At 38.8% G+C, this 12,639-nt stretch overlaps 1 pseudogene; it reads right to left on the minus strand.

Moving 5' to 3' along the window:
* Positions 1–675: 675 nt before the first annotated feature.
* The window catches only part of LOC149198398 (cysteine-rich receptor-like protein kinase 15), an 87,602-nt pseudogene continuing 75,638 nt past the window's right edge, over positions 676–12,639 (minus strand).

The following is a 12,639-nucleotide window of genomic DNA, read 5'->3' on the forward strand; positions in this document are numbered from 1 at the left end:
AAAACTACAAGCAGTAATCTTGCACGACTGCCAACATTATGTGAAAACAAAGGGAGCTTTGGCTATCAAAGCAAACAATTTATTTTGGGAACATTGTTCGAAAGAAAGATAGGAATATCATCCTTACAATCCCCTAAACCTTCAGGTAGCAATTTCATGTATACCTTATTATGTTGAATGTATGAAACAGTGTGCTGAAAGGTGGATTGGTTACCGTTTTCATTTCCCTCTCTTATGGTTACCTCGTCAGCAATACAAGAATCATTTTAAACTGACCAAAAAGGAGGAGTTGGCAGCATGGCAGCAACTATAGACTATCTTTGGGTTCAGAAACAGGTTTGACAACACCTTCTATAGCTATCGTATCAGCAACTTACACTCTTCATCCCAGTATTCTGACTCAGATTCAGAGTAAATGTTGCATGAGGACATGCAACCCTTTCAGTTAGGGGGGATGTTAGGACTCCATATTGTCTACTTTTGACCTTGTATTTTGTCATAATGTTACCCTCTTCAACCCATAAGTTGAAAGCCTTGTTAACATTTTGACCTAATTATTCCAAAGGTATGAAGTAACTCTCCTCATTGCTATATGTTTAATTATTCAACACATATTCATGTTATCTTTATAATTAATCTTTGGAAGTTGACTGAGTCGCTGAACAATTGTTGAAACTATCCAAAGTCTGCAGAGTTATACTTCGCAGTTGCTGAAACACTAGAAAAAGCAACTGTCTGAAGCTGGTAAAATCTTATTTTGTAGTTGCTGAAACACCAGAAATAGCAACTGCCTAGCAGGAGCAGCAACCATCTGAAGCTGGCAGAACTATACTTTGCAGATGCTGAAACAGCAGCTGTCCAAAATTGGCAAAACACAGTCGCAGATGCTAGAACAGCAGGAACACCATGAGAACTTCAAGGAAACAATTGAGATTTACCAAATTGGCAACAATGGTGAAACAACAAAGGACAGTACGAGGATCTCAAGGAGGCGGTTGAGGTTTACCAGCTTTGCAACAGCAAAGGGATCCGATCAATGAAGGATTACACAGTTACATACTGTTGTAACAGCATGCTGTAACAGGAATTGATTTCCTATTTTTATACAAAAGGGTCAAACTGAAATGAATAATGACAAACTATTGTAATAGATGTCTCCTCTATAAAGAGGAGACATCTACATTAGAAGGGGGGTTGAACAAGTTGTAATAGAGGGGAATTGTAGTGCAGAACAAGCTTAACTCATTATTGTAATTTGGTATTTTGGCAGATGAATAAAGCATTGTTCTGAGCATTTTAACTTAGCATTTGTGTCCTAGGGAATCTTGTGAGAGGGACAGGGCCCACCTTCTTCACAAGATTCACCCATTTCTTTTATGTTGGGTGTGTGTGTGTGGTTTCTGTGTATCTCAAGCATTACTTCTGATATTTTACTTTTGTTGATACTCTGTTTAGTTAATCGTTTGATGTTGTAAAAGAGTGACTCACCAGTGATTAGGATTTACAGAGTGTATTGGCAAATTGGATACAGGGGCAGGTGCTGAACGTTCTTACTCTGAGGATAGGGTCCTGATCCTCTGTTACAAGACAACCATCATTTATTTTTGCAGATTTGTTATCTCTAATTAGTTAATTGTTTTCATTTCATTCCTGCAATAGATTATAACTGTTGTAACACAGAGTAAGGGTTTGCCAGAGAATAGATTGTTTATACTACAGCCTTTAATGCTTTTAGGATTGAGTGCATACAGTACGAAGTCACCTTTGAAATAAAAGGACTTTCCCAGGTTGACAATTTAATGTGGTACTCGACTGTTTAATTAATAAACATTTAGAGCAGCCAACAACTAGATGGATTTTCAGGTTTCAATCAAATACTTGTTCACCCAGATGACCAAGACAAGATAGCCTTTACCACACCGTGGGGAACATTTAAGTATGTTAAAATTCCTTTCGAACTAAATAACGTTGGTGCCACCTTTCAAAGGGCAATGGATATTGCATTTGCCAAGGAAATACATGATTTCCTAGTTTTCTACCTCGATGACTTGACCCCTTTCTCCAAATCTGATCAAGAGCACCTCAAACACTTAAGGCAAATATTCATGACATGTAGGAAATATGGCATTTCCTTGAATCCCAAGAAGTATTTGTTTGGCCTTGAAGAAGGTAAGTTGCTAGGCCACATCATTTCAAAATATGTTATCATAATTGATCCGGAAAGGATCCAAGCCATTCTCCAAATACCCTACCCAAGAAACATAAAAGAGTTGCAAGCATTCCTTGGAAAGATCAATTTCCTAAGGAGATTTATTCCAAATCTAGCCGAGCTGATAAGACTGTTAAGAAACATGTTAAAAAAGGATGCCAAGGTAAAATGGTCCCTTGAAACCAAGCAAGCTTTTGAGAGTATCAAAGCTACCTTGACTCAAACGCCTGTCCTCACAAGTCCACAATTTGACAAAGATTTTATCATTTTTTATTTTGCACCTGAGCACTCCATAGTGGCTGTCCTTTTGCAAAAGGATGACCAAGGAAATGAAAAGTCAATTTCATTTTTCAGCCGAGCCTTAAGAGAAGCAGGCCTATGCCCTTGTTAAGGCCATTAAGGACTTCAGAGTTTACATTCTATACTCCCATGTGATTGCCTATGTCCCAAACTATGTTGTAAAAGACATATTAACTCAAGAGGGACTTGAAGGAAAAAGAGGCAAGTGGATTGCCAGCATTCTTGAATATGACATTGAGATAAAACCCACCAAGCTGATAAAGGGACAAGGTTTAGCCAAACTCATGTCCGAAACAAATTTTCAAGCCCTAGACATTAACCAACTAGACAATGAATAGGAGCTGGCGACTCCACAGATCAGTGAAGCCTTTTTGCAATCCCCATGGTATGCTGATATTTGCTTTGTATTGTTATACCTGTGTGCTCCCCTAGGATTGTCCAGAACCAAGAAAAGATTTTTGAAAGTGAAGGCTTTAAAGTTTTTTGTCTTAGACAGTGCATTATTTTGGAAAAATCACGAAGGCATATTGCTAAATTGCTTGACTATGAATGAAACTAACAATATCATGAAAGAATTCCACGCAGGGGACTGTGGAGGGCATTTATATTGGAAGTCCATTGCTGACAAGATTTTAAGGGCTGGTTACTATTGGCCCTCTCTATTTGCAGATGTCAAGAAATTTGTTGTTTCATGTCACAAATGCCAAATATTTGAAGGAAAAAGAAAGTTATTGCCTTTTCCCCTTAAGCCCATCTCAACAGAAAATCCTTTTCAACAATGGGGTCTTGACTTCATTGGAGAAATCCATCCTTCTTCTTCAAGCCAGCACAAGTGGATTTTAACAGCCGTCGACTATTTCACCAAATGGATTGAGGCCATCCCATGTAGGCAAGCCAATGGCACCACCATTATCCAATTCCTTGAGTGCAATATCCTTTCTAGATTTGGCTGCCCTGAGAAAATCATTACTGACAGCTTCGCTGCTTTAAAATCCAAAAAGATGATCAATTTTTTCCATAAATTTCACATTACCTTGGGCCACTCCACAGCCTATTACCCTCAAGGTAATGGCCTGGCCGAATCATCCAACAAAAGCCTCATCAACATCATAAAGAAAGTGCTAGAAGAAAACAAAAAGAACTGGCATAGAAAGCTCACAAATGCCCTATGGGCAGACAGACTTTCAACCAAGAGATCCATTGGGATGAGCCCTTATGAGCTAGTATATGGCATGGAAGCTAGATTCCCTTCATCCTTCGGCATTCCTACTATCAAACTGTTACAGGAAATTCAGGCTGAACCAAATGACATTCAAAGAAGAATGAATCAGACCATTCATCTTCAGCAAACCAAAGAGCAAGTGTATGACAGAACTCAAATTTTGCAAGAGAAGCTCAAAAAGATTTTTGATAAGAGAGCTAAGGCTGAGGATTTCTGTTTTGGCAAAAAAGTTCTAAGGTGGGCCTCATGAAGAGAATACAAGGGCAAACATGCAAAATTTGATTTTCTATGGAAAGGCCCATTTGTTATTAGCGCTGTGCAAGGCAATAACACATATTTCCTCAAATCTGTAGATGGCAGCACAACTGAAGAAGGCCCTGTAAATGGCTGAATGTTAAAGCAATATCATGATCCCTTTTGTTGAAGACAGCTGTATTATATTTGTACATAAATGTTTGTATATATCAGTGCTTTGTTTTATTTTTGTACAACAGTCCTATTGTTAGAGGAGCAACAACAAAGTTTGTGAAGACAAAACCAAACCAGGCCCGCCATTTCAGATCTCTGTCATTGCATTAATTTCAGCAAAAAGAGCAGGCAGTGCTTCATAGTTCACAAGCAATTCAGTTGAGGGAAAGCGTTGTTCTTATTCCAAAGTTTCAATTATCTAATAGTCAGCACAAAGAAGTTTCAGTCTACATCAACAATAGAAGATCAAGACAGTTTGACCTGTTGTTCCTGGCTTTCCACAAGGAAAAGCCATCCCCAAGTGGAGCCACTATTGGCCTCCTGTTGCAACAGGTGTTCATATTTCATGATTGACATTTTTACATGCCAAATATGTCATTCTTTGCATGTTGCAATGCTCCATATTTCTAGAAAAAGTCAACGAAGAGGCCATGAAAGTGTGCTGGTCTAAATGCCACTGCTGTATTCCAATTTTGATGAGTTATTCCATTTTTGAAGAATTTTCAGTTGAAGGGAGGTCCAAATAGATTAATCTTGGTCTCCCTAGGTTTCAATTTCCTGTTGTAGAATATAGAGAATCATTATCTATCCAAACAGCTTAATCTTGACATATTTGTAGATAGGTAGAGAAGAAAGGGTGCTCAACAGCTTAATCTAAGCCCCTGGATGAAATAAATGTAGATGTAGATAGGAAGGCAGTAAAAAGAAAAAGTTGAAAAGCTGAGTTTGCTAGTTCAGGTGCACCCAAACCAAAAAGAAGAAAAAATGCTAGGTGAGTAGGCTGGGTAAGTAGTTTTTGGGTTGCAGAATCAAGCTATGTGATCCATTTCATGTTTTCAAGTGTTATACTTATAGAGATCACAGTTTGAGGCACTTTTTCATTTGGATCAGATCAAGCGAGGCATGTTTAACTCCCCCTTCTTCTTATTCCCCAAATTACTCACTAACATCCCCTTGAGGACCTTGGGATCTGCCCAACCAATCCTGTTATCACTTCATTTTTTGTAAAAAGCTAAGTCAAGCTTTGACTTTCTTTAGTAAATAGAAGCCACATTTCTTGTGCAAAAATCATTTCTCCATAGTCCATTCACTTCCTATGTCTAAGTTTCAATTCATAAGCTTAGCTTCTCCCCTACACTTCACCTCACAAATTCATATTAACTCCTAACTCTATTATCTAGCTCCCTAGATCATTTCCTTATCCCCTATTATGCATAAACTATATAGAACTCCCCAAAAAATATTAAATAGCCCCTCCCTTTGGCACTATAGCCATATTTCCTAAGTCCAGGAAATGTTGAGTTCATTTGGGGCTTGGCATTAGCCCTTCCGCGTCTTAAAACCTGGGATTAATTTAGCCCCTAGTTAAATTAATAACCATTCCCTACCTCTTCGTTCATTTGACTTTGCAAATACGCCTCCTACATTCACTTTTAAAGCTTTAATGTTTAATGTTTTATTAACATTAAATGCTGCCCTTGCAGATATCCTGTAAACCCACTTTCCTAAAGTTTTCCCCCCCGTCGGATTAAACAATTAATAAAAGTGCCACGGGCCCCTTCTTTATCCTTCTGTCGCCTTGTCTGTTCCGCCATCCGTCCGATCGCCCGCACCCGAGATCTACGGTGGGCAGGTCATTTCCCCTCCGGAGCTGCCGATGGTTAGCATCCGGGAGATGGGCGGTTTTCCCGTCGTACTCCTGCCACGCATCACCCTCTAGACTATGGTGGAGCCCCCTCCTCCCAAACCGCCTGTGTACAAAAGCAGTGCGCCATGAAACCGGATACCACCCCCTTGCGTGACGTAAGTGCCATGGCACCCTGCCACGTCACTTTGCCACGTCACCCTCCGTACTGGGTCCCACTGCTGACATCATGCTGACGTCACTGCCAAAAAAGGCGCGAAGCGTGAAATCACTGCTTAGGAAGCCCGGAATGAAAATCTGAGGCAGTTTTTGATGCGCGATTAGCACCTAGCGCTAATCGCACATCGCTAAGAAAAAATGGTCAAAATGGAAAGCCTTAGTCCAGCGCAATTTTGCAACAATTATGTTTGCCCGGAAGGGGCAGAAAAGGATCAACTTATCAGTTTAAAGAGTATCAGAGGAAAGATGAAGCCCAATTTCACGTCAAAGAGTGTCAGGATGCGGCAAAGTGTATCAGTGAAGATATATCAACGGCTCGAAGCAGGTGAACATTAAAGAGCCCCCCAGCAAAGTCAACAAAACAGTAAAAGCCATTTAAAGGCTCTCAGATCAGTAATTAAAGCATTTAAAGCCACATCAGATCAGTGGATCAAAGCCCAAAGCATAGTTATTGCAGAAATGCTGCACCGAGCCACCAAGGACACCATATTAACTCATTTTGATACGGCTACCTCCGGCGCAGCTCAATAGATATTTTCTTGCATTAAATTCAGGACAAAGATTAGGTTAAAAGAAATTATTTTCCCACAAACCTGTTTGAAGTAAGCTGTAATAGATATTTTTTGATATCTTTCTCTATATAAACGACACTAATTCATTGTTTAAGGGTTGGTTTTTGGTTGCTTAGTTAGTAATACACTCCAAGAGAGACTCGCTCTGTATCTGATATGTTTTACTTAATCAAAGATTGTTGAAAGCTTGGAGAATGGACTGTTTGATGTGTTGTTAATGGTTCTGAAGAGTGAATGATGGAATTCTTGTGCTGCTATATGAATCAATAAGTGTTTCTTACCTCTGTTATTTCAATTTCATATATGCTCAAGTCACAGAACAAAAGACTGGTTTAGAATTTGCCTAGCTGCACTCTATGCTCAGTTTCTGTGGCTTCTTAATGTTTTCCTCTTGATTTAGGCATAAATATGGATTCCTTATGGCTCATATTTGCTCTAATTCACATATGAATGACTGTTATCTAGGAATTCTTAGCTGCTCCTAGATAGGGCTCATTCATCTTCCCTCTGCTAACCTGATTGAGAGATTCTTTGTTGCCTCTCATTCCTTAGTCTTCCATCCATCTTCATTTAGCTTTAGTATTGTTTCATGAGCAGCTACCTCGCTCCTCCTTCCTCTTGTGACCAAGAAAATGCACCAACATTCTTACTCCACAACTCCATGCCCAATGGTTTAAAACTTACCACACTATGCATTGCCTCTCTACTTGAAAGCATCCTCCTTCCACCCAAACACAAAAAAACCCCTTGAACCCAATAACTAGCCTAAAATCATTATCAACAAAGCTAAATCATTAAGAGAGAGCCCTCTCTGATTGCAGGTGGGCTAGAACCTGCAGTCCAAAGATTGGTTTGTGGTTACCTCGGCTGTATCCCTTTAAGGAGCTTTAGGGACAACCTGAGTGTTAACAGGGAATACTTCAGAAGAAGATCGTGATGCTTCCATAGATTCTTTCAATGAAGAAGGGAGTGAAAAGTTTGTTTTCTTGCTTTCAACTAGAGCTGGAGGCCTTGGTATTAACCTTGCCACAACAGATGTGGTCATTTTGTATGACAGTGACTGGAATCCAGAAGTTGATCTACAAGCCCACGATCGTGCACATGGAATTGGACAGAAGAAAGAAGTTCAAGTTTTCCGCTTTTGCATAGAGTACACTATAGAGGAAAAGGTGATTAAAAGGGCTTACAAAAATAGAAGCATTGAACATTGGATGGTGAAATTGTATAAAGAACTCAAATATCAAACCTCTGGCTGGGCTTACAAATTTGAAGGAGCTGCAAACTTATCGAAATAAAGTTGCAGATTCAGGCATTGTTTATGTAGGTTGTCCAGTGACTGTGGCATAAATGAATACAATTTCAGGTCTTTTTGTTTTAACATATCTAAACATAAAGTCATGCTATATAACTGATGCTGGAAGATAAAAGCTGAAGAAATTTTGAATTGAAAGACTCTGAACATGGCTTATAACAGTATTACACATGCTGGCCTAGTACATCTAATGGTCATTATTCATAGCCAGTTTGGTTCATGATGCCTCAGACAGTTTAGAGGAGATGCAGTTAAGCCAGCAGAACCTACATAATCACAAAACCTTTAATTCTTTGGGAGAGCCCTCTTAGGCTAAGGAGGCTAAGCCTTATCTAAAGATTGGTTTGAAACAGTTACTTGAAGTCTTCTGAAACAGTTACTTGAAGTAGCATGCTACGAAACTACTGAAACTACACAATCCAATCTCAGTCAACCAGTTTTGAAATACAAGCGGGAATTTTGAAAAGGAAACATCTACAAGGGATAATCTGAAGCTAACAACTTTCAACAAGGTAAAGACAAGTGGAGGAAACAGGCATTCGAATCCAACCCTAAATTTTTGTCATAAAGTAAACACATTTACCACAGTTCAAGATAAGTCAAACAGCTTGGAGGAATTTTTGCCTTCATACATGAAAAAGGTGGAAATCACATCAAGGATGAGGCAATCTGTTATTTTTGGGATAATCAAAGATAAAAGGTAGGCTTCTTTGGATTCGAACATTTTGTGGCAAATCAAAGACCGATAAACAGGGGTAATTTCCTATATTTCAGGCAAATGGAAAAGATGTAACATTGAAGACAAGCATGGAGCCTTAAACATCCGCTACAGCCGAACTAAAAAAGGGAGCCAGATGTCTAAGAATGAGAATGATTGTAATCAAAGCTATTATTAGCATAATATGGAGTTAGAGACCTACTTGATTTAGACCTCTAGGAAGTCTACTTGCAGTTTGTTATATTTAATATAGGAAATTAAAATTTAAACAGGTGTCATTAGAAGTAACTTTCGAGTTCCCCTAATGTTTAAGGAGGAAACTCAGTCAGATAGAAAGAGGCTATATATAGAAGAAAAGGAAATGTAATGAGGTTGGAAGTTTATGTAAAAAAGCTTTGTTTTTAAGCTTATGTAAAGACTCTGTTTCTTTTGGTAATACAGTACTGGCTTCTGCTGCTCAAGAATCATAGAGAATTCAATGTATGAATTCCTCTTGTTGTATTCTCATGTTGTCTACAATATTATGAGTATTTGATTACTTAGAAATCACTTGCAGTGTTCTAATTTCCTTCATATACTCATAGACTATTCTTTTGTGTTTGGTGTAATCTGTTTATATTGAAATCTGAATGCTTTGATTTTATTGCAAAGCCAATTCTACTATTAGTGCTAAATGACATATGACTCCATAAGCCCAATGTATGCTTATTAATGTTGATTTCACCAGCCTCATTACTATTTGTTCCACAAAGAGTTAGCAATCTTAATCATAATCACAAAACCTTTAATCCTTTGAGAGAGCCCTCTCAGGCTAAGGAGGCTAAGCCTTAGCTAAATATTGGTTTGAAATAGTTACTTGAAGTCTTCCTGGTCTGCAGCCTTCCGGGGTTTGATTTTGAGATAACACGTGTTATCTTCCCTTGTGTGTTGTGATTGATGGATCCATGTGGAATACTCCTCCGAAGGATGTGCATGTCCTATTGTGTTGTGTGTTCCTAGCAGAGTTGGGGCTTCCTCCTAACCGACTTGGGACTCATTCCAACCCTATCCCTTTTCAATTAAAGAACCATTGACACAAATAACACTTACAATCACCAGGCATGTGAACCTCACTTCTCGAAGACAAAGCAGACCACTCTCCTGTGTTGACAAGCAAGAGTTGAGGCAAATATTTAAGATAATGGCAATTGTTCCATCATATCAGATGGGACTCCCACACCAAACGGTGTTAGGTTTAGTTGGGACTTCATCCAGGGGTGATCCCCTGAATGTTGGCAGGTCCAACACCATCAATAGAATTAAAAACAAATTCTTGTCAATTGTTTGATGTGCATAGGTTCCCTTATGGTGTTTATGAATCAAAATAGGAAAATTTATGTCAAGTTTTATGTTAGAATCAAGAGAAAAATAGCATGAAAGATAAGTGCTAAAAAACAACAAGTAAATCTACAACAAACCATCAAGAAGAATGCTTAACACAATGTTTTTATAAAGGAGTTCACCCCTCCTGGACTACCTCTCCTTGGTCCAGCTTCCATGGCTTGGGCCTCTGTATTTGCTCAAAATGGAAAAAAATGTTGTTTTCAATGCTCTAGTGCTCTTGAAATCTACTTCAGTGGACTCAGAGCAGAAAAATAAGCTAGGAACACCTTTTCCTGAGCTCAATTTGGTCAAATTTTGCTCCAGTTATGGTCAAAACAGTTTTCCCCTAGTAAACCTCCTTTAAAACTGGAGGAACTCCAATTAGTCCTGCCGTTTTTGGAGTTAGTGCCAAAATTATTGGACCGCCAAAATTCTACCAACCTTAATTGTTGATTAATTAATGGTTAAGTGTGGATTAATTAATCACTAATCATGCTTAGGGCTAATACTGCACGGTTTTGAAACCGTTGACTTGGAGGTTTGAGTGGAGGCAGTCACATGTGGCATTCCTCACATGGTTAGTTGCAAACAATTATGGTTTATATAACCTGGTGGTTAGTAGAGTGAATACATGTTGAGCAAGAAATGTTATGGTTTGCTAGTCGTCATTTCTAGTTACTGTATGTGTTAACCGCCGACCTTTTTTTTGGTGTGTTCACATGGGAGGCAGTACTATTGTGGTTTGCGAAGCCACCAGTTACGTGTGGTGTGGTCACGTGTTGTGGTTTGGGTTGGTGGTAACCGCCAATGGTTAACCTCAACTCCAAACGTATTCAACAACAAATATATGCAGGATACCTTTTTTGGTTAAGATCCAAAGCATGGTTGCAATGGTATGTCGTGGAGTTTGTTCGGAGCAAGTCCCGGGTTCAACCCCCCAGCTTGCCATAAATTTTTATCACTACCCATAACCGGTCCTTTGGGGAGGGACACGTAGCGGCCTCCAAGCTTGCCACTTGTCCCCTCCTCATTGGTCCACTTTCAAACCAATCAAAACTTGCCAACGCAACAAAATTGACAACCAATAAAACTTTACACTTGGCAAACTATGATTGAACTGTTGACCACCATTGACTGTGCAGTGATTGTGCATTTTTTTCAAAAATTTCTTTTGTTTGGCAAAGCCATCAATGGGCTCTATCTTCCTCATATGAACTTCATTTTGAACAAAATGAGTTGCGTTAGGATTTTTTTTTCGAGATGGACGTGGTCATTCAGGTTTCCAGCGATTATGAGAAATTTTATTTTTGGGCTAATTTTTTCCCCAAAACCAAATTTTGATCACTCCTTCCCACTGACAAGATTTTGGACCAACAAAAGCTGGTTATTTTATGAGAGTTGAATATTGTTCTCCTTCCCAACTTCTATCAATTGATTCTACTTGGAAAAATCTCCATGACAATCACTTGGGTTCACTGACATGCCCTGCCATGCAAATGGCTTGGCACTTCAACCATTTCTCTCCTTTTTCTGCTGACCCAATCCAACACTTGCTAGTTGCTTAATGATTACCCTGTTGTACCAAATCGATCCCTTGGTGCTTGGAAAGCTGATTGATGGCCTTCCCACTGAGAATCAAGTTCCTCCTTTGCAAAACATGCATTCGATGCAAGCTTCTCCTTGGAAACCACTTTTCCAAGTTAAGCCCATCTTCATGGTTCCAAATTACACATATGTAAGAATGAATTTGCCATCTCTTTCTCTTCTTGGCATCAACACATCAAATGACATTTTAGCCCACTTTCGCTTCTTGATTCCATCATCCTCCAACATTAACATTCTTCTCATGTCATGATTTCAAAATGAAGGCTAATCACAAGCCTCTTGCTCAAGTGTGAACCTTCCAAAATCCCGTGACATATTATCAGAAGAAACACACTCATCTTTTTTTGAAGTTAATGGTGTTTGAAAAACACTCATGTAAGAATATAAATTGATGATTTACAACAAAATTCCACATTCTCATGAAACAATTTGTCACATCTCCTTTTTATCTTTCAAGACAAAATCAACTCTTCCAAGTCGATATAACATACATGTACAATGAATCGACCACATAAGCCGACACTCATGCATGTGCAAACACAATGAAACTATTAAAAATTCCACTGTTCACCCACACAAACTCTCATGCATGTATAACAATTCTCAACTCCTTCACAAGTACAATCACAAGTACAAGAATCCCATGGGTATGTACGAGTAATTAAAGAGATGGAATGACCAAATTTGCTTCAACAAAGAAAGTCAAAATACTCCACTTTCGAATACATTCCTAGCATAAACATGCAAGTTCAAGAATGCAATCATGCATGCAAATTTGTATTTGCAAATTGCCATCTTTACAACATCTAAATGAGTCAACATAACTCTACTTTTACAACATCTTGCTTCATGAAATATGCAACATACTTTCAAGAGAAAAGAAATGTATCCAGATAACAAGGAAATGCATCAATAAGGAAATGAAAATCTTGTCTTATTTGCATCAACTATCAAAAGGAATGCAAGGCCTTATTTGGTTAAGAAATCTAACCATCTCTTTCCAAACC

This window comes from Pinus tabuliformis, chromosome 2_1 (genome assembly GCF_031772625.1).
Source record: "Pinus tabuliformis cultivar Carrire ecotype Pingquan chromosome 2_1, CPIR1, whole genome shotgun sequence".
Classification (NCBI taxonomy): domain Eukaryota; kingdom Viridiplantae; phylum Streptophyta; class Pinopsida; order Pinales; family Pinaceae; genus Pinus; species Pinus tabuliformis.